This window comes from Macaca nemestrina, chromosome 3, assembly GCF_043159975.1.
Source record: "Macaca nemestrina isolate mMacNem1 chromosome 3, mMacNem.hap1, whole genome shotgun sequence".
Classification (NCBI taxonomy): Eukaryota; Metazoa; Chordata; class Mammalia; order Primates; family Cercopithecidae; genus Macaca; species Macaca nemestrina.
This window is the reverse complement of record NC_092127.1, coordinates 171,489,189-171,510,413: the sequence shown is the minus strand read 5'-3', so window position 1 is coordinate 171,510,413 and position 21,225 is coordinate 171,489,189. Positions and strand designations below refer to the sequence as shown.

Sequence of the window (21,225 nt, the reverse complement as noted above, 5' to 3'; positions counted from 1 at the left end):
GGGCCAAGGCGGGTGGATGGCTTGAGCCCAGGAGTTTAAGGCCAGCCTGGGCAACATGGCAAAACCCCATCTCTACCAAAAAAAATAGAAAAAGAAGCCGGGCGTGGTGACGCACACCTGTAGTCTCAGCTACTCTGGGGGTTATGGCGGGAGGATCACTTGAGCTCTGGAGGCAGAAGTTGCAGTGAGCCAAGATGGTACCACTGTACTCCAGCCTGCGCATCAGAGCAAGGCTCTATCTCAAAAAACAAACAAAAAACAGATTCACATTAAAAAATAGTTCATTGCTAAAAAGAGTCAAAAGACATTATTGTAGAAAAATAACTAATGAAAAGATAAACTTTTTATTATGCATTAAATTTCAAAAGGCCACAAAACAGTATATAGAGTATAAAAAATTTTTTAGTGTACAAGATTTCTATAAAGTTTTCATGCAATTTGAATTTTTAATAAAATCACTTCTATAATAGGTATAAACAAGTTGCAAAATGCAACTCAAGATTTAAATAAAATTGTCAATGATTTATTTGCTTCGATTTTGTTATAGGGAGAAGAGAGTATGAGAGGGAGTAAGAAAATTCTTTTTCTTTTTTTTTTTTTTTTTTTTTTTGAGACACAGTCTCACTCTGTCACCCAGGCTAGAGTGCAGTGGCACAGTTTCGACTCACTGCAACCTCTGCTCCTGAGTTCAAGCAATTCTCCTGCCTCAGTCTCCCGAGGAACTGAGATTACAGGCATGCACTACGACACCCAGCTAATTTTTGTATTTTTAGTAGAGATGGGGTTTCGCCGTGTTGGTCAGGATGGTCTCAAATCCCTGACCTCAGGTCATCTACCCACCTCAGCCTCCCAAAGTGCTAGGATTACAGATGTGAGCCACTGCACCTGGCCTAAAAATTCTTTCATTTCTTTCTATCCTCCAACCTTCTAAATTCCAGAAAGAGGGTAGGCATGGCTGAAATGCAAAAAGAGAGTAAGTTAATTCCTAGGCTTAGCTACTCACACCCCAGTACCTGATGACTTGGGAAATGTGGACTTCAAGATCTGTAACACGTTTTGTTTTGTTATTGCCTTTAATGTAGTCCCACGTGCAATGCAGTTCCATTGTATAACCTGGGTGACAGACTGGGGAAACCTGACTTTGATTCCGGAGCCAGTGAGATTGGTTCCAGTCTCCCTTCCCTCCCTGTGATTTCTTCACTCTTTTATATGTATCTTCAGTTGAATTTATGTCACTGTTCCTTGCGAACAAAACAGGTCCAAGTCAGATCAACCATACTGGGTTTTCAGGCAATTGAAAATTTCAGATTCTTTTTAGTAAGTCTCCCTCAGCTGGCCGCCTTCTTCTTTTTTTTTTTTTTTTTTTTTGAGACAAAATGAAAATGTAGTAGTTTACATTTTTCCGAGTTTCATTTCATCTTCCTGGTTTCAACAGTTTTTCCAGCCTGTCAAGACCAATTGAACTTTAATTGGATCACCTGTCATACAAGCTGCTCGTCTCAGACTTAGGTCTTCTGGAAATTTTACAACTATGCCTTCGGTGTCTTTATTGAGAAAAATGTTGAACTTTTAAACTCTGTTGGAGTGGGTGGAGTCTTCTGCAGAATTTCATAGTCATTTAGTGTTTAAAAATCCCACAACCACCGTCGGATTAAGATGGTGTCAGACAAACAGGTAGGAGTGATCTGAGCAGAGGTTGGGTGACTTTTAGATTAAGTGTCCACAGCCCCACCCAAAGTAAACATGAAACTCCCCTGAGAATCCTTTCATGTCAGTTACTGTTCCACAAATGCACTAATCTTCTTTGAGTCCAACGCAAATATCTGTCCTATGTTTATTGTCCTAACATATCAATGTCCTATCTGTATTTGCCAATGTAAGCTCTTTTGAGGCAGGGACAATTTTTGTCATTTGGTTAAACAACACAGGACTGGGGACTTCTGAAATGCTGTGTGGGAAGAACTGGGACGAGTCAGAATAATATGGAGGAGGTTATGGTAAATGTCTTTTAACCATTGATAAATGGGACAAATCAATGGAGAAAAAAACAATTACTCAATAAATGATGCTGGGGTCTTCACTAGCTCTTTTGAGGAGAAAAACCTCCATTTGGGCTCCAAACTTCTACTATGAATCCAGATAAATTTCAGAGGGATTAAAGAGACGATACCAAAGAAAATCATCAAATAGACACATAGATCAATGGAACAGACTTCAGAGTCTAGAAATAAGTTCTTGTATTTTGGTCAATTTTTTGTTTGTTTGTTTTGTTTTTCAGAGACAGGATCTCACTCTGCCACCCAGGATGATTGCAGTGCTATGATCACAGGTCACTACAGCCTCGACCTTCTGGGGTCAATAATCCTCCCACCTCAGCCTCTTGAGTAACTAGAACTGTAGGCACATGCCACCACACCTGGCTACTTTTTAAATTTAAAAACATTTTTAATAGAGATAGGGTTTTACCATGTTGCCCAGGATAGCCTGGAACTCTTGCCTTCAAGCAATCCTTCCACTTTGGCCTCCCAAAGTGCTGAGATTACAGGCATGAGCCAGTGTACCCAGCCTTGGTCAACTGATTTTCAACAAAGGTGCCAACATAATTTACTGGGGAAAAGAGAGCCTTTTTAACAAATGGTTCTGGGACAATCAGATATCCCACGCAAAAAGATGAACTTAGACCCTTGCCTCACACTATATACAAAATTTAACTCAAATCAGATCATAGACTTAAATGTAACAGCTAAAACAAGAAAACATTTAGAAGTCAGTATAGGAGAAAATCTTCAAGACCTTGAGTTAAACAAAGATTTCATAGTTATGACACTCCAACTGCAACCTGTAAAAGAACACATCGATCAGTTGGACCTCCTCAAACATTTTAGTGCTTCACAAGACACCACTAAGAATATGGAAAGACAAGCACCAGACTGGGAGAAAATATTTCTAAACACAACTCCTGCTGTCATGGAGTTTATCTTCTTTGGGGAGTATGAGGGGCCCACAATAAACATTAATGCATAGGAAAAATATCAGTGATTCCTGCTCTGCAGAAAAGCAAACTACTGTGATATGTTGACCATGTTGGATTGTGTAGTCAGTCAGGAAAGAGATTTCTACAGAGATTGCTCATTTAAATTGAGCAATCTGAGCTCTGAATGAAAAACAAAACAAAAAAATTCAGCAATCAGGCACCTGAAGATCCAATGGGAGCACCCTCCAGGCAGAAGCAACAGCACATGCAAAGGCCCTGAGTGGGGCATGAGCTTGGCATGTTTAAGGAAAGGAACAACGACTCTGTCAAAGTAGGAAAGGAGGGGGGAGTCGCCCATTGAGGTGGCCACAGAAGGGGAGGCATGGTCCTGGAGGACTTTGTGAGCTGAGGTGAGGAGGTCATGTGCCCTCAAGCGTGATTGAGTCAGACATGTGTGTGAGCTCCACTGTAGAAAATGGATTCCAAAAAATGTTCCACTCAGAGTTCTTAGTTGCAAACAGTAAAGCTGACTGTGTCTGGTTTAGCAGAAAGACACTTATCTTAAAAGGACATTGGAAAGCTCACAGATCTGAAGGTCCTGAAAAACAGGACTCTGGGTCAAGGGTGCAGGGACAGTTCCTAAAACCACAAGGAGGATACCTCCGCTACTGATGCCCTGTTGCTGATACTTCTGTGTGTGGAACTCTACTTTGGTCACTTTCAAAGTCTGTTACCTCTGCTTTTGCCCCCGCAAAACAAGGAGTTTGCAGTGAACTTCCTTCTTCAAGTTGCTCACCATTGCCAAATCAACTTCTCCCAAGTATACCAAGTGGCAGAGCCTCAGTCACCAGCTTACATTCTAGTTGCAAAGGAAACTGGGAATTTGAGTTTTCTAGGTTCTAATTTCAGGGAGTGAAACTCCCAAAGGAGGAATTTTCCCAAATATAAGAAAAACTTTAAAAAAATTACTGGGAGGTCAGAAAACACAATAAAAAATCCATGAAATCAAATAAAAGTAAAAATACAGATCCCAATTAGGAGGCTGTTGCAGTAATTTGTTTAAGTGAGGGATCATGGAAGGCCTGATAGGGCTTGTAATGTTGTATAGGACAGTGGTTCTCAAAGCATGGCTCCTGACCAGCAGCATCAACATCTGCAAACTTTGTTAGAAATGCACATTTCAGGCTCCACCCTGAACTTATGGAAATTCTGAAGCTGAGGCTCAGCAAGCTGGTTTTAACAGGCCCACTCAGATGATTCTGGTGTATGCTAACATTCACAAACCACTGGTAGAGGACATGGAAAGAAGAGGAAGACTTGGAAATAGTCTGTAGGACTTCTTGATGGATTATGGAACTTAAGGGAGAGAGAGTGGAATCCAAGAGAACACCTAGATTTTCACTTAAGCAACTGCCTAGATAGTAGTGTCTTTTACCAAGACGGAAAGACTGTGAGATGAACTACTTAAGGAAATTAAAATTTAGGAATTTTCCGGCTAGCATTCAAAGTTCATTAGGCTTACAAGAGGAAATGTCAGGCAGGCAGGTGGCTATGAGTCTGGTGTGTTTCAGAGAGGTCAACGTTGAAGAAATAGGTAGGAAAAGCATGTAGATAGTACTTCAGACAAAGGACTAGTGGGGTCACAGAGAAGATGTATAGACAGAAAAGAAAATGGGATTCAAAACAGACTTCAAAGTCAAAGGCAAGTGTGAGAGGAGGATTCTGCCAAGGAGACTGAGATGGAGAAGTCAAGTGAGCATGGCAGACATCTCTTATCAAATGGGGCATCAGAAGAAGCAAGAAGAAAAAAAGTGTTTTCAGGAAAAGTACATGGTCTACTCTAATCCAAATGAGAGATAGACAGAGGAACCTGCCAGAAATAGCAAAAAAGCAGTGCTATTCCTGGCAGTCTGTCTGGAGACTGGAGAAGATTCTGTCAAAGACCCTGGTGGGCATCTGAACATTTTTCTCTGTTTGAAGACCTAGGGATAAGCCATCTTTCAGAAAATGAGCTGGAACCCTGAACCACAAGTCTGATTCTACAGAGAAGCCAAGGATGCCTGCCTCCAGAGAACAGGATGCTCTGAAACTAAGCAATAAAAGACCATCAGGATCCCTGTGAGAAGACCCTTCCCCTGAGAAATTTACTTATCTTTCTAGGAAGAAAGAAAAAGAGAATGGTAAGTAGCAGAAGTGTTTCTCCCATATATTTCTGTCCTAGGAGTGGGGTGAAGTCTCCCCCAACATGGAAATATGAAGAATGGGTTCACATTTCCATCACTGGCCCTGCCATGAAAGTGCCTCAAGAAGGGCTGATATTAGTAGAGCCCAGTTTAAGAAGGAAATAAGAAGTTGTTTTTCCAAAGTCATAAGGGAAATAAAAAAGGTCACGTACATGACTCTGTTGAGGGCTGAGAAGAAACCTGAATTAAGGAGTTAGAATATCAAGTTTAAATAACTCCCCAACTTCAAGGTTATGAAAAGGTAAGCAAGTCAGTGAACCTCTCTGAGTCTCTCTTCACTGATTTGTTAAGTGGAAGGCAATTTTTTACTGTCCTGCCTCTGGTCAAGTGAGAGAATGGTAGAAGGGCTGGATGGACTTGGCAAAGGTTACTATCATGGATAATAGTAGTAAGCAGTGTTACATTCAAGGTATCTGTGAGTGGGGAATGCAAACTGCTATTGTTTGGATGTGTTCCCCAAAATTCATGTGTTGCAAACTTGATCCCCAATGTGGTGGTATTGGGAAGTGGGATCCTTAAGAGGTGATTAGGTCACATGAATAGATTAATGTCCTTATCTTGGGAGTGGGTTTGTTATAAAAGTGAGCTCAGCTCTCTCTCTCTCTCTCTCTCTCATGCTCTATGCCCTTCCACCTTTCACTATCATATGACACAGCAAGAAGGCCCTCTCCAGGTACCAGCACCTTGATGTTGGACTTTCCGACTCCAGAACCATGAGAAGTAAATTTATTTTCTTTGTAGATTACTCAGTTTATGGTGTTCTCTTATAGCAACACAAAACAGACTAAGACATATGCTTTTGTCACACTGGTGGCCAATTCTCCTCCATCAACTTCCTTCCCGACTTTTCCTCCAGGTTTGCCAGCTTTACCAACCTTCTCCAGTGTCAGCTATGCCCCAAGACTCCAAGAGGCAGAATTTATGTTTCTTAGCCTCTCCAGTGAGATTGCAGTTAGCATTTAAAAACTCCTCCACACTAACGTTCTCGAAACATACCTCTGATGTTATCACTGCCTCTGGTTACAAGCTTCTAGGGAAACACTTGTCTCTGCAATGAGCTCCTTTCTATCAGATAAATTTCTGAATTCAGTAGGAAAAACTCTTGCATGGCACAAACAGGTTTCCATCCCCAAGACTGTTCCAAAAATTGGATGTTGATGGTAACTTATCTAGTGACATTCCCTATGCCTGCATTCCCTATCATGTGTTGCACAACCAGTAATGCTTTGACCTGAGAAAGCCTACCTAATCATCAGATGCATTCTACAGATGAGGACCACAGGTCCTAGAGAGGCCAAACAACCTGGCCAAGATTTCGCTGCAGGGCAGAGTCACAGTGGTGGGCTGGAAACCAAGCCTTTTCACCCCTACCTGGTGCAAACACAGTCAGTCCCTTACTCGTATGGCTCTGCCTACACTCTGCATATTTACTTAACAAACACTTGTAGAGCACTTACAGCGTGTTGGGCATTGCATAAAGCAATTTGCAGACATTAACTCGCTTAATTCTTAGAGCAGCCCTAGCTGTACAGCCTTAGGGAAACTACTCAACCTCTCTGTAACTCAGTCTGAAAAAAGGGGATTGTTATAACAGTCTCATGAGTTAACACACTTAAAGAACTTAAAACAGTGGCCAGCACAGGGCAAACACTTACATGATTAAGTCTGTAGGGTACACAATGGGCCAAGGACAGGTGATGGACACAGAACACAAAGCAGGAGCCCATAACCCAGTCTCAGGGGGTGAGGGAAATATTGGTAGGAAGTCACCTACTTGGGGAGTCCCTGAGCCATGTTTACACTAGTGAGAAAGCTCATCACATGTTTGCTCTGGTCCTCTATGGTTCAGTATGTCATGCAGCATAAGACAAGAGTAAATGTGCCCTCCAAGATGTAAAGATGCATTTGCTAGTCTTTATTTATGGATATACTGACAATGGAAAACATGTTTCCCTATATGACCAGCCCTGAGAACAAAGCCAAAGATTTCCTGTAATGAAAGGCTCTAAAAATACTTTTTGATGATGGAGGGAGTGGAAATTGAGCAACGTCAGCTGAGAGAAATACGGAAATGATACCAAATGGCACCCAAGCAGCAGAGCAGGCAGCGCACCTGGCCTTTGATCCCTCAATCTTGCCCGAAGACTCAGTACATTTGGGGTTTTTTCCAGGAGGCCATGCTGTGCCTTTGTGTTTACATGCTCCATCTAATTTTCTAGAGAAAAGAATTAGTCAGCCATGACTAATGCTGAATTATAGCATAAAATGGTTGCCAGCAAATTGAACACCCAAGTAATCTAACTTTCTCTGATTTTTGTGATCCGCTGAAGATCTCCAAGAACTGGGAATATGTTCTGCGTTTTGAGCACTCAATTCCTTCCATATTTACTACCAAATTATTGTTAAAGTGAGATCTATTGCATCTCCTGTCCTTTTTTTGTTAGATTTAACCATTGTGTTAAACTGGTGTGGAATAGTGTTTATAGTTTGTGACTTGGTCACGGATATTGTATTTTACTCTCGTCTCTGCTCTTTGAGAGAGTCACTATCCCCACCACCACCACCTCCCTTTTACAGAGGAAGAAACTGAGGCACAGAGCTGCAAAGGAGTTTGTCTGAGGTCACACCACCGGCCAATGACAGCCTTCTGACTCCCCAGTCCCTCTGCCGGGTTGAGCCTGTGGATTTCCATTTCACTATCGGTTTAGGGTATCCTAGTCATTATAAATCTCTGTTTGTTATGGCCCATCTCCAAAGGAGGCCTCAGCCTGGCCAAGAGGAGCCTTCTCTTTTTCTTTGCAAATAAGTTTTTCCTCTTCTCCTGTCTGGAAAAGGTGGCTCGGCGGCCAATTCAGTGAGCAATTCAGTGATTTAGGAACAAATATGTGGGACAGCTGAGTCTCTCCAGATGTTGAACTAAATAAGGCACAATTGGGCTTTTGGGGTCTGACGCCTCTTTGTGGAAAACTGGGAGCAGAAGGGGCCCCTAGAACAGTTGAGAGTATAATAAGATTCTCATTCAAAAGTGCCCACGATGTGCCAGAAAGTTTACAGAGTTGTAGGGCTCAGAATAAATAGCTGGCAAATTATACACCATGATAAAACATTACAATTTTCTTCCTTTCAATACCTCACCCTGGAGGAATACTATCCACTCCTGCACTGTTGAATTCAGGAGTGGCTATGGGACTTGTGTTGGCTAGTGACATGTAGACAGAGTTGACACATGTCTTCTAGCATGTGGTTTGCCATCTGTCTTTTTCATCCACCACATAGACTGGCAATGTTCCAGATACGCCCTGAACACTAGAAAGAATGGGAGAAGCCAAGCTTCAGTCAATCCGCAATGGACCCTCTTTGTTGTAAGCCACTGATGCTTTCAGATTGTTGTTACAGCAGCATGGCCTAGCCCCTTGTGATGGGAAAACTTGCATGAGATCCCATAACTGGTACATAGTAAAGCCAGGATAGTTTATCTGCAGCATTTAGTAAGTGCTTACTATGTGCATAAACTATGCTAAGTACTTTCCACATGTTATCTTCATTAATTCTCACAATGAGCTCATAACTTGTATAAAGAATTCTTACTTCAATTTTTAAATTGATGTTTCAACTCACACAGCTTATAAGGAGCAGATCCAGGACTTGAACCTAGGTTGTTCTGAGTCCATATCCTAAGCTCTTAATCACTAATCCATATTGAATTCTTGTTCAGTTCTTGAAGACACAGAGCTTGAGAATTTGAAAAGAGTAGAATGAATTTGCCAAGAGGTAGAAGTGCAGATTAAGTGTCCTTTATCCAAAATGCTTGGGATCGAGAGTGTTTGAGATTTGGGATGTTTTGGGATTTTGGAATATTGGCATATACATAATAAGATATCGTAAGGATGGCACCCAAGTCTAAACAGGAAATTATTTTATGTTTTACATACACTTTGTACACATAGCCTGAAGGTAATTTTACACAATATTTTAAATAATTTTGTTCATGAAACAAAGTTTGTGTGCATTGAACCATCAGAAAGCAAAGGTGACCCTAGCTCAGCCACCTATGTGGACAATCTGTGGTTATTTGGCATTACTGTCATTCCTGACTCTGAATGTAGATGCTACTGAGAGGCAATTCTTTTCTTACATTTATTCACACATAAATACCTAAGGTATAAAACATGACACACCATTAATGCAGTGAAAAAATAGAATGCTCAGAGTAACCAAGCAGCACAGTAGCATGCCCAGAGTACCTGCATCAGCTGTGAAACACAGCAACAGGAGATAACAGCAGGCGTTTGGTCTCCACCTGCGATGCTGTGCTTGGATTAAAAGGTTACTGTACACTGTATTTTATTTTTTAGGTGAGAAGAAACTCTGAAAGCAGTTGAGGGGCCAGGATGTGGGTCCTCCAAGGATGAATAGGCATGCTGGTGGATGGCTTTTTTCGAATGTTTCCTCCAGTGTCACTGGCCTCACTAACAATGGTTTTTGTCTTAGGGAGTCTCCCTTTGATTTTATAAACTGACATGATTTCTTTCTTATGAAGGCACATAAAGCTCTAGGCCTTCAACAAACCCATCATACATTTTCACCATATCATCTTAGGCCATTTTGCTGCAGTGTTAACATCATCTTCACCGTTGTGCACCTGCGTTTTGACTACAACTCATAACATGAGGTCAGGTGTGGAATTTTCCACCTGTGGCATCATGTGAGGCTGAGGGCGGAGAATTGCTGGAACCCAGGAGGTTGAGGTTGCAGTGAGCCGAGATCATGCCACTGCACTCCAACCCGGGTGACAGAGCAAGATTCCCTCTCAAAAAAAAAAAAAAGAAAAGAAAAGAAAGTTTCAGATTTTGGAGACTTTGGGATTTCAGATTTTTGGATTAGGGATGCCCAATCTGTATTTGGAACTTCCTTGATATACCCCCATTCATTGTTAATTCCTTCCCCAGTTAAGAATTCCTGCTCAGCCGCTGACCAGAGTTCCTGCCATCTCTCCTTTAGAGGACAAAGATACAAAGAGCTCTCCTCCACTCTGTGAATAGAGCCCACCATAACACAGGGAACAGAAAGAACAAAAAGTTTGGAATGATAGAGACCTGAGTTCAAGCTCTGGCTCTGCCACTTACCAGATTTGGGACTTTGGGCAAGTTGCTGCCTTTTCTCCATCTGTAAAATAGGATAAATAAGATAATGATGGTTACCTCACTGGGTAATTTGGGGGATAAAAGGAATCATTCTGACAAGTGTCTGTGCAGGGTCTGGCATGTAATAGTTACTCAATGAATATTCATTCCCATAGGAACTTACCAGGGAAACACCGTGTGGACCCACCTGCTTTTCTGCCTGCTTTGCCCTTTGCTACTAACTTCTCTATCCCTTCCATGCTTCTGTGGTCCCAGATGGAAGTGCTTTCTGATCTTACTCAGACCTGAACACACATCTGTTCTCAGGAACATGGTTTTAAAATGAAGATTGGTTGGCTTGAAAACAGGTTTTGTGTTAGTCCATTTACGTTATTACAGAGCAATATCCAAGACTGGGTAATTATAATTATTCCTTTGGCTCAAGGGTCTGCAGCCTGCACACAAAGCATAGCACCAGCATCTGCTTCTGGTGAGGCCTCAGGAAGCTTATAATCATGGAGGAAGGCAAAGGGGAGCCAGCGTGTCCCATAGCAAGGGAGGGAGCAAAAAACAGGAAGAGGTGCCAGGCTCCTTTTAAACAAGCAGCTCCTGCTTTAACTAGCAGGATGAGAGTGCACTTATCACCCAGGGGATGGTGTAAAGCCATCCATGAGGAATCCACCCCGTGATGTAATACCTCCCACCAGACTTCACCTCCAACACTGAGGACACATGAGATTTGGCGGGGACACACTTCCCAACCATATCAGGGCTGGACTTAAAGAATATTAAGAGTTAAACAAGCCACAAGCCTAGTCTAGGAAACTAGCTTTTGGAATAGCATTTGCAGAGAAAAATGTAAACAACTTCAAACACTCAACTCCTAGCAAACATATGAATCACAGTCTTTTGAAAAGGAGGGGTGAATGCCTGTACATGTATACATTAATCCCAATCATTACTTATTATCTAAAATCATGAAAGAAAAATTACATATTTTGACCATTTCCAGCTAACTCTTACAGATATGAAAACATTTTCTAAGTGACCAGCAGAGCACCATTTCCATCTTCTTCTCAACCTCGCAGCCCTTAAGCCCGTCATGGCTGAGGTGGGGAGCCAGGTGACCTAAGATTCAACATCAGGCTCATGCCCTCTGGGTCACTGAGCTGCTCACCTTTTTCTCTTTTTATTTCTCTCTCTCTCTCTCTCTCCTTTTTTTTTTTTTCCTCAGGCGGAGTCTTGCTCTGTTGCCCAGGCTGGAGTGCAGTGGCACAATCTCAACTCACTTCAATCCCAGCTGCCTCAGCCTCCCAAGTAGCTGGGACTACAGGCATGCACCACCATGCCTGGCTAATTTTTGTATTTTGAGTAGAGATGTGGTTTTGCCATGTTGGCCAGGCTTGTCTCGAGCTCCTGACCTCAAGTCATCTGCCTACCTCGGCCTTCCAAAGTGCTGGGATTGCAGGTGACTTTTTTTCTTAACAGGGTTGAAGTAAGGAGAGTTGTCAAACATACAACTCCTTCCATAGTGGAAGGCTGAAGGTCAGAAAGAGAAAACCTGTATGTTCAGTGAAGGTACAGAGGAGAGAAGTTTCATTTCACCATTGGCAGATTGAAATTTTCTCTCCAATCACAAAATTGACCATGTTGAGAAGAAAGCACGGTATGTGTTCCTTTCCCATTTTATCTGTGTAACCCAGATCTCCCCTGGAAAGAAACATACATCACTGAGAGGCAGAAAGGGGCAGTGACAGTGCCCATAGAGTCAGACAGAGACAGATTCAAACACTGTGTCTGACATAAACAACTTGTGTAATGGAGGCAGGAAGCTTAACCTTTGGGTTGCAGTGCCTCAACCATCAAATGGGAATAATAACTCATATTTGACAGAGTATTGCAAAAATTAGAGGTACTGTATAAAAATATCTAGTGCACAGTAAGTATTCAATAAATGATTACTGTTATTGTCAATGTAGTGTAAAGTCAAGTTGATAATCTGCTATTTATGAATATCAGCTGAGCAAGAATTACATTTCAAAACCTGTCAGACCGAGTCTCAAGCAGCAGGCTAAGGATTTATCCAGGCTTTTTTGTTTGTTTTTACTATTATACTTTGGATTTACTCCAAAAACTATAACTATATCGGTTGGAATTTCTTTTCGTTCTTTTTTTTGAGACAGAGTCTCACTCTGTCACCCAGGCTGGAGTACAGTGGCGTGATCTCGGCTCACTGCAACCTCTGTCTCCTGTGTTCAAGACATTCTCATGCCTCACATGAGAGTTTACGCCACACTGAGTAGCTGGGATCACAGGTGCCCACCACTCATGTCCAGCTAATTTTTGTGTTTTTAGTAGAGATGGGGTTTCACCATATTGGCCAGGCTTGTCTCAAACTCCCGACCTCCGGTTATCCATCCACCTCAGCCTCCCAAAGTGCTGGGATTACAGGTATGAGCCACCATGCCTGGCATAGGTTGGAATTTCTAATTAAAACTAAATCCAGGGCCAGGTGCAATGGCTCATGCCTGTAATTCCAGCGCTTTGGGCAGAGGAGGCTGGCAGATTGCTTGAGTCCAGGAATTAGAGACCAGCCTGGGCAACATGGTGAAACCTTGTCTCTACAAAAAATACATAAATTAGCCAGATGTGGTGGCAGGTGCCTCTGGTTTCAGCTACTCCAGAGGCTGAGGTGAAAAGATTACCTGAGCCCAGGGAAATTGAGGCTGCAGTGTGCCAGGTTCACAACATTGTGACTCCAGCCTGGGTGACAAAATGAGACCCTGTGTCAAAAACAAACAAACAAACCAAAAAAAAAAAAAAAAATGAAAACCCAAAACTAAAAACTAAATCCAGCAGGGTAAGGTGGCTCATATCTATAATCCCAGTTTTTTTGGGAAGCCAAGATGGGAGGATTTCTTGACCCCAGAAGTTCAAGACCAGCCTGGGCAACATAGTGAGACCCCACCTCTCCAAAAAATTTTTTTACATTAGCCAGGCATGTTGATACACATCTGCAGTCCCAGCTAATTGGGATGCTGAAGCAGAAGGATCACTCGAGCCCAGGAGTTTGAGGTTACAGTGATCACACCACTGCACTACAGCCTGGGTGACACAGCAAGACTCTGTCTCTAAAAACTAAAAATGAAAAAGATAAAAAGGAAAACTAAATCTTCCTATAGATAAATTTTATTACTCTAGCAGCTTATTCACTTTCAAAGAAAGATCAAAAGATTTTTAAAAATTAATTGTGCTTTAGGGAATATATATAGATGGAAGCCAATATAAGGTGGTTTGGATTGCAAAATTTTCCATAAACTTTTTCGGTCCCTTTCTGCATTCCTCATTGTAATATAATTTCACCTCTTCTCCCATTAGGAGGGTTTATTTCTCAACATCTTGACTCTAGGCTTGGTTTTATGACTCACTTTTACCAATAGGGCAATGGCAAATGTGATATAAACATAGGCACACTGGGGTCTGCCCACTCTTGCTTCCCTGAGACCACCATGTAAAAAAGCTCAGGTTAGCCTACTAGACAATGAGAAGTCACATGGTGAGAACAGGTTTTTCCAGCTGGTTACAAATGCTAACTTCCAGACATGCTAGCAAAATAATTTTGGATGATCTAGCCTCAGTTGAGCTACCAGATAGTTACAACCATAGGAATGACTGCAAGTGAAACCAAGAGATAAACCATCTAGCTGAGCCCAGCGCAAATTGCTGACCCAGAGAATCATGAGCAAGTAAAATAGTTGTTGTTTAAAACTAGTTTTGAAGTTATTTTTATGCACAAAATCTACAACGGGTGATTCTGTGGGTGGCTGCTTGGTTCATAATAAATACTCATCCTATAGGCACTATCTCCTATGTCACTGGTGTAGGCTCCCAGCAGCCCTGCTACCTTGGCCATAGTCACTTGATCAAGGGTGGACACTGTCTAAGGATGGACCAGTCACATTCCCTGTCACATCAGGACAGTGTTCTAGGTGGACAGTCCATGGACTTGACTTGCTGAGGTCTCCAAGGTTGTCTTGATTCTGGTCTTCTCAAGGCCTGATTATTCTACAGTTCCTCAGATATGATATTTTTCCCTGGGTATCCTTCAGATAAATTGCATTTACCCTCAAGATAGCTAGAGTTGGTTTCTGTTACTTGTACTCCAAAATTATTGATTACTAAAAGCCGCCTGTGAAGAGCTTTACCCTCCAGATGAGGAAAAGGGAGTCAGTAAGTATGCTTAAAACCTTCCTTGTGCACAGAGCACCATGCTGGCTTTTGCAGAGGAAGAAAAAGTGAAAAGAAGGCACCAACTTTACCCTCATGGAGTCTCCAGTATATGAGTCCTTCTGGCTTGATTTTCTGCCTACTTTTTCTCTTGATTTGCAGACCTGGCAACTAAAGAGATTTCTGTCAATGGTGTAGACTTTGAATTATTTCTAATTAACTTGAATTGTAAAACCATGTGTCATCCTTGGCTTTACCAGGAAAACCCACAAGCAGTTCTGATTCTTCGCAACTTGCCTAAAGCCATTCAGATCCTTGAAAGATGAGGAACTAAAAGCCACTTCTCTTCCTGAATATCCTGCAGCCCAAAATGGAGCTAATAATTTTCCTTGTGACTTTTAAGAAGACTTTCTCCCTCTCTCTCTTTCACTCTCTCTCTCAATTTAGTCCCTTTCAGAATGCAAATACTATAAGGATAGTCATTCCTTTAAATGATCTATCATTTTACTTCTACTTGGGAAGAAAGGGTTTAGAGACCTCAGGATGAACTTTGTTAGAAGGATTGTGAGACCCTAATGGGAACTGCATGGAGAAGGCAAAAAGAAACAGGAAGGGGGCAGGAGATACTCATATGCTAGACGCTTTCATGTATCCAAGCAACTCTGTGAAGTAGACCTCAGTGTTCTCATTTTACATCTGAGGAAATGAAGGCCTGGAAAAGTGAAGGAGGATGTCTAAGGTCACAAGAGTCTTGATGTGAGTCCAGACTTGTTGTTGCACAAGTTCCAGCTTTTTCCACCACCTGGCTGCTTTTCCAAGAAGAATGGAGGAGAAGCTGAGTTGGGGTGGAGATAGATGATGCCATGCACCTTATTAACAATCATTAGAAATGATAACTCCACAGCCTTCTGCAGCTACCAAGACGTCTCTATCCCAGTACTTCCCAAAGAACAACTCTATGTTAGGACTGTCTCTGTGAGAAAATTTCCCAAAGTGTGTATATCAATAAGTTTCACATAAAAATAAGGATTTCTTCATTCAATCAGATTTGAACTGTTTACCTTATGCAGGACACCTCAGAACCTTCAGCATGTTTATAGTGCCTCCATGAATTTCCAAGAGGAAGATATAGAGTAATATTAATTAGGACATACCTTGGGCCACTATAACAAAGATACCCTAAAGAACAGTGGCTAAAGGAGGGTAGAACTTATCTTTCATATATCAGAACAGAGATGTATGGTCCAAAGCTGGCCAAGTGGCTCTTCCGTTCTCAACCCATGGCTTTCAAGATGGTACCAGCAGTTACCATTTCTCAGGCAGAGGAAGCTGGAAGAGAAAGAGTCCAGGGCAAGAAGCTTTCTCTTTAAGGAGATAACGTAGAAGTTACCTTGTGATTCATTTCACTGCTCTGAATTCAATCAGACGAACACAGTCAGATACAAGGGAATCTAGGAGAGGCAGTCTCCGGTTAGGTGCCCAAGTGTCAGGCTGAAGTGTTTTTTACCAAAATGCACAAGGGGAGGACAAATACCAAAGGACAACTGGTAGTTTGTCATTGTCCCCAGATTTATTTACCCACAAAACTCTTTTATTTATGCAATGTCCCCTAGAGCTAGTATCTTATCCTATAATGTATCAGTCGGGATAGGATAGTTAATGATGCAGTAACAAACACTCCCACATCTCAGAGACTTAAAACAACATAAGTTTAGTTCTTGTACATGTCCACGGTGTGGTAGGGAAGATGGTCTGCTCTTCTCTCTGGTATAGAGGTTGATGGAGAAGCTATCATCTAGAACAAGACTGATTTCCAGAGTAAAAGGAGAAAGAGTGTGGGTGAATCAGGCACCATCACATCTAACTTCCAAGAAAGCTGAGTAGGGTCTCATGGCATTTCATAGCCTTTGTCACATGCATCTTCCTCAAACCAGGCCTTTGCTCTCAGAATAAGGGAACAAAGGGATATTATCAGACAGATCCCACCCTGGTTCTCCCACAGTCTATTAAGGGGAAAGAGGCCTCTTTCTGTTTCTCTTGCCCTGATCTCCCACCATGTTGCATCAGCTGGAGTACCAAATATGAGCTCTGGATGACGATGGTAATTGGCAAAACATGTTTCCAGTTATTGTTCTCCCTGTATCTTGGCCCATACTGCCAAGAGGCAGAGGCTATTTCTCCAGCCATTCAATCTGGGCTGAGTTTGTGACTTGCTCTGATCAATAGAATGGGCAGAAGTGACATCTTGACAGTTCCAAACCTCGGCCTCAAGAGGCCTTGTACACATTCACTCTCTTCCTCAGGTTGCTGCCACTACTGTGTAATCACTATATGACCAAGCTTGGGGTCGTCTGCTGGAGGGTAACAGGCCACATGGAGCAGAAATGAGCCAGCTAAGGTCATCCTACATCAGGCAGCTCCAGCCAAGCCCAGCCCAGCCCAGAATAATGGCCCCTGGTAGATAAATGGTGGTTGTTTTATACTACTTGGTTTTAGGTGATATGGTGTAGGCAAAAACAAATTGACATGGTGATTTAAGCATAAATGGGATTTGTTAAAAGGTTGCAACCCCTGAAAGACTAGGGCACTGTGAGGCTTAGAGGCTCTACCCAGAATCATACCGCAGAGCCAGCCTAACAAAGATCCCACTGGGTCTGCCACTGTGAATACCAACACTGCAGCTACACACTGACCCAGATCCCAGTCACTGCTATGGGGTCCACTGTCTTCAGGAAAGTGGATGGAGCTGTTATTGTTGTCACCTGTAGCCAGAAGTAGGTCACACAGAGGCAAGATAAGCTATAAAATAAATAACAGATACAAAGGCAACAGCACTGTGCCAACAAAGCAGGAGGCTGGAGCTGGGGTCCAGGAGACCCCAGTAGTACTAGACGTTCACCCTTTAGTGGCTGCATTATGAGAGCCTTCAGCACAGACATCCTGGGGTAAGGAGGAGGGAGCGTGTGGGCAACATCCCATTGTTGACCATCACAACAACATCTCAATGCTTTAACAACTAGTGATACCATCCCAGTGCATAGCACTTCCCCCTGCTAACTAGTCTCTGATAAGGAGAATATAATTATATACTTGGCTTAGATAAGTCAAGAACTAGCCGCACCTTGGTGAACTGAGGTTAGTCTCACCTTTTCTGGGCATATGGCCGTTCAGTGAGTGAACAAAAGATAAAATCAGGACTCTCCCAACAAGGAAGGAAGTGATGGGGGAAGCTAAAATGGCATAAACAATCCACAGTATCTGTGATGCATGCCCTGATTCACTCCCAGTGGTGAAGTGGAATGGGGGACACAGGACAGAGAAACTCAAGGCCCAAGGGGTTGAGTGTTAGTGTACTGTGGAACACAGGGGTGGCCACAGAAGCCTAAGGCAGCCAACCATCTCGCTTTGCCTGTGACAGGGGATTCCCAGGATGGGGGACTTTCCATGCTAAAATCAGCACAGCACTGGGCAAATCAGGACAAACTGCTCACCCTACAGCAAGGCCAGTGAGTTCATGATCTGCATAATGTTACTTAAGAGAAGCTAGAAAGGGCCGGCGAGGTCACGTGCTGTGCCCAAGGCCACTCTGCTAATTCATTCATCCCTTTTCTTCATTGGTCACTGATGTGTTCAATGTTAGTTTACCAAGTGCCTATCATCTGTAGAACTGTGCCCGGCACAGCTCTAGGCGCTTCCCATGTATTGATCTATTTAATCTTCACAACAATCCTAGGAAAGAGGTGGCATATTATCCCCAGTCTACAGATGAACAAATTGAGACACAGGGAGGTTAAATAACTTTTCCAGGTCAGACAGCTATTAGGTGGCAAGACCACGATGTCTTAGGCAGTCAGGCTCCGAGCGCATGCTGCACAGTTCAGAAACCATCTCAGGAAGGCACAGCCTGTGGACCCAGACTGCATTCCAGTCCACACCCATCTAGGCCCCCCACTACCGAAGAAGTATGCTATCAGGCTGACAAGCGTCTGGAGGAAGAGGGGCAGGGAGCCCAAAAAGGGCCTGTTATAGATGGTTGTCACCAAGACTTATGTTACAGAAGGCCGAGTCTCTGCTCAAGAGGTTAAGCTTGGAAATGTTGCACTGTGGGGAGTATGACATTATGGGTCATTGGGCTGGTGACATGGTTCATGACATCACCGTACCTCAACTTTCAGAACTAGGAGATGGGGAATCTGGACCAAATGATGGTGAAGGCCTCACCTGGGATTTGGGGTAGTAAGTATTTTAACTCATCAGAAATAACTGAGGTCAGGAACATCAAGGCAGTCACTAAACATGAAAGAAAATCAAATGAACCTAAAGCAGTTGTAACATCATTTATTTCCCTTTTTCCCTTGGTGATTTGTTTTGCAGGCTGCTGTTAGTAAAAAGCAGGCCTCCGATTTCGGGATAAGCTGAGGAAAAACAAGAAGCAATAAATATTAATTTATGTTGGTCTCTACAGATACCCTTTGTAATCAAAGCACGTCCAAATCCTCCACCCCACCAAAAAAAAAAAAGAGTTGTGTCTGCATTTTTTCCCTTAGAGAGAGAGAATGTTGAATCTCTTCCTCTTCATTTTGACATTTTCACTTCCTTTGTTGCCAGGCAAAGTGACCACCAGATTGGGTGGAAGGGGCTCTTTCTACGGCATTTCATGACTGAGCCTCCAAGAACAACCTGTATTGAGTTTCTCTTTGAGATGATTGGACTACTCTATCCAGCATCGTTGAGGTAAGTGAATTCTCTAATGAGTTATTTATGTTATGTTGCCCATAAAAATACTTAACATGCTTTAGTTCATGACTTATGAATAAGTAAATTGCTTTTTGCTACTGCCACCTCAAGGGGTAACAAGTTAACCACCTCCTTTGCCATTGAAATCTCTGCATGGTAGTGTTCTGGTTACACAGCCTTCTTTCTGATAAGGCCTTAGATCACTCAGTGGAAGATCTGGCCTAGGCTGAGAAAGATAAGCTGTGCAGTTCTTGGACAAGATGCTCTTCCCTGGGTCTCCAGACTAGCTGGTCTGGACACTGTTTCCTTCTTAGGACCTTTCATGTCTCCTCATAGTTTTCTAACTCCATACTTTCTTTTATGTGCCCTTGCAGAGAAACAAAAAGAATTTTCTAGAATCAAAAACATTATAGTCCCTCTAGGTGTTTAAATTTTTAGATGTTTTCTTTTAAATAAGCGCCTCCGAAAATGCTTCTGCTGGTAGGTGATACCGATCACGTTGGTTGTTTATCTGAAAGCAGGATGTTTTCTCGAAACTCACCGCTGGGTTTTTCAGGGACAGAGAAAGGCCCACAACATACCAGTTGTCTTCAAAGTTGTAATTTGGCTGAAAGACAAGAGAAATGTTCATGCATGCGTTTATTCACTTATACATACATATGTTCTGCACACTATTATTGAGTGCCTGCTGTATATTGGGTATTTAAGAAACAATACAAGTGGTTTCTGAGCTCTGAGCTCTGGCTCTCAGAGCAGGGGCCAGGGAATGGTGTTATGAGAGAAGGGTCACAAGTCCCCATATACCCCAAGCACTGTCTGCCAATATTTATTCTCTGCTTATTCATGCACTCACTTGATGAATACCTACAGCATGTCTGCAACATGCCTGGTAGAATAATGTTTTACACTTGTCTGTGTATTTTCCAAAAGTACTTGGATACAGTTGTGAACAATTAAATGTAAGTCCATTTGAAAGTTTTCCTGAAAACTTTAATGTTCTTTTGTCATTATTTTCTCAGCCAATGGATTCCAAAAGTTCATTGTTGTTATGGTACTGCACAAAAAGAGTTAAAAATGTGTTTTTCTACTGGAAAATGGGGAGACCTTCTGCTAGTTCTGTATCAGAAGCCTAATGCAGAATTCACAGCAATTCCAGAGGTGTGGGGTTTTGTAGACCATGAGAAGTCTAGAAGTCAGAAAACCAGGGAAGCCTGGGGAACCTCAGAAAGTATGTAACTAGTTTTTATGCATAACTTAGACCAATGCCCTTTTCATACCATAGACAAACAAAGGACTAGTTAAATACATATAGTGTAGTATTATACTGTATTCAACTAGTATAGTGTTTACCCCATAGAATTATACTGTATTGAACTAGTCCTTATGTTTGTCTATGGTATGAAAAAGGCACTGCTCTTTGTCATGCAAAAAATTCTCTTTTAAAATAATTTAATGACTAATTAAATTACTTTATGTCATTACCTGTTGTATATGATAAATAGTACATAAATTTGGACATACAATTTCAGCCTTACTAAACAATCCTGATTATTTTGCTCTATTTCTGCAGTTTAGCTTTTTCTAAAGCAAAATATGCTATGATTATTTATGTTGATGGTTCTTTATACCTTTCAAAGTGCCTTTCCTATATACTGTTTGATTGAATGTCGCCAGAACTATGAGATATGGACAGGACAGGAATCACTGTCCTCATTTCATAGATGAAGTTATAGATGTTAGTTATAGAATTTTCATGGACAAATTATGCAGATACAAAATAGGCAAGGGTTACCTAGGTAAGATGGCCAGAAAAACGGATTATGAATAAATGTAAAATGATCCCAGGATATATAATCTGAATGAGGGAAGGGGGTGGTAAGCTAGAATCCTTTTCTTCTATTGGACATCGTTCAAGTTCTAA

General features: G+C 42.1%; 1 protein-coding gene across 2 annotated transcripts in view; it reads left to right on the top strand.

Annotated features, from left to right (window-relative positions):
• Positions 1 to 19,144: 19,144 nt before the first annotated feature.
• LOC105487819 (recombination signal binding protein for immunoglobulin kappa J region) overlaps positions 19,145 to 21,225 on the top strand; it is a 269,442-nt gene continuing 267,361 nt past the window's right edge. Inside the window, exon 1 of one of the 2 annotated variants that reach the window (XM_011751436.3) lies at positions 19,145 to 19,301. The gene's annotated coding sequence lies outside the window, so the exon portion shown is untranslated. The remainder of the gene's footprint in view (positions 19,302 to 21,225) is intronic. The other variant, XM_011751430.2, reaches the window with a different exon arrangement.